Below are 1,857 nucleotides of genomic sequence, written 5' to 3'. Positions count from 1 at the left end.
TTTTTTTTTTTTATTCTGGGCCAGCTTTAGCTCTGGCTCTAGCTCTGAGGCTTCTGCTGCTGGTTCTATAATCGAAACAATGTATAACTTCAGCTCTGAGATCCCGGCTGGCTGAAAGTGTTACAAAGTTTCAAACTGCCAGCTCAGAGGCCGGCAGCGCAGGCGCAGGCAGGGAACGTTGGCTTCCTCCTTCAATGAAGGAAGCAAGCCTCATGTTCGCTTTAAGCTGCCTGGCTGCCGGCCGCCATCTTGGCTGTCAGTTAATTTGCATATCTCCCTGATTAGCCAATGGGAAGGGTAGCGGTCGTACGCCAATTACCATGTTTCTCTTTTATTAGTGTAGAATTTTGTTGTAGATTTCCCACATGGCTCTCATATGTGAGTTAGACAGAATTCCACCAGGGAAATGTGTTTTCTGGTGCTTTTAACTTGAATTACGACTTACTCTCTTGGATTGTTTCTGAACTCTGGTCATTTTTCTAAGGTGGATAAGAATATCAGTGAGCCCAGGACCCCAGGGGAAAAGATGGGAGTCTGTAGCAAAAGAGATTATAATAATTTCTACCCACTGTGGCCCATCTATACTATATATAGAAAAGCCTAAGCGGAAAAAAAAAAAAGCCTGAACAACCGAATGACCGGTCGACAGGTCGCTATAACGGGCACTGACCACTAGGGGACAGATGCTCAATGCACAGGATTGGGATCCCTCCTGTCTGGATTGGGCCTGCGGGGATTGGGCTCCCTCCTGTCTGGATTGGGCCTTGGGGATCGGGCTGAAACCAGCTCTCCGACATCCCGCAAGGGGTCCCAGGTTTCAAGAGGGTGCAGGCCAGGCCAAGGGACCCCACCAGTGCACGAATCCATGCACCAGGTCTCTAGTTGATTATAAGAATAAATACAGACAGCTGCTCTCCATAACCGTTTACTCTATCTGGTGGTGCTAGGGTGTTTAAGCATCTAAGTTTGCTTGACATCGATGGGACTTTCAAGTATAATCATTTTCTTCCCATGACTGTTGGAGAAAAGGTGTTCATATTAGTGATGAACTTTCAATGGTAAAACTGGTAGTAAAGTTCAGGGTAAACCAGGACAAGTTGGTCACCCTAAGTACTTCACAAATTCTGAAAGCCTGCAGCCCCTGATTTGGAGAATTCAGAGGCCTATGACTACCATAATAGAAGATTGTAGACGTGCAAATGCAGCTCAGTGGCTCCAGGTTTGCCTTGGAATGACACAGGGAGACCTTAGCTATTCATGACCCATAGAGGGTCAGGGTCTCCTTTCAAAAGTATGGCTTTCTTTTCTTAACTGCTGCCACACTATAAGGGGTTCATTCTTGGTTTTAGAGTCTGGCCCTATAGACCACATGGACTACCTCTTCCTCCTTAAGGCTTTGATGGGTCTGCTAAAGATAAAAAATAACATTCTCAATCACTACTATTTAAATAAGATATCTTCTTTTTTTATTTTTTAACAGCTTGAGACATCATTCACATTACATACAATTTATTCATTTAAAGAGTACAAATCAATGGTTTTTAGTGTATCCACAGAATTTTGCCACTGTCACAACAATCTAAAATTTGAAAAGTTTTATCACACACACACCCATCAAAGAAACCCTGTACTTGTTATCAGCCCCTCCTCACTTCTACTTCCTCCACCTCCTGACAACCACTAATCCATTTTCTGTCTCTATAGATTTGCCTATTCTGGACATGTCATGTAAATACAGTGGGGCCTTGACTTACGAGTTTAATTCATTCCAAGACCGAGCTCGTTAAGGAGCTCTTTAAGGAGCTCGTTAACTCAAATTACTCTATCAACTCAATGCAAAAAATCGGCCGAGAGACA

This window comes from Myotis brandtii, unplaced genomic scaffold (genome assembly GCF_000412655.1).
Source record: "Myotis brandtii unplaced genomic scaffold, ASM41265v1 scaffold431, whole genome shotgun sequence".
Lineage (NCBI taxonomy): Eukaryota > Metazoa > Chordata > Mammalia > Chiroptera > Vespertilionidae > Myotis > Myotis brandtii.
The sequence above is the reverse complement of the archived record's forward strand: the minus strand, read 5'-3'. Positions refer to the sequence as shown.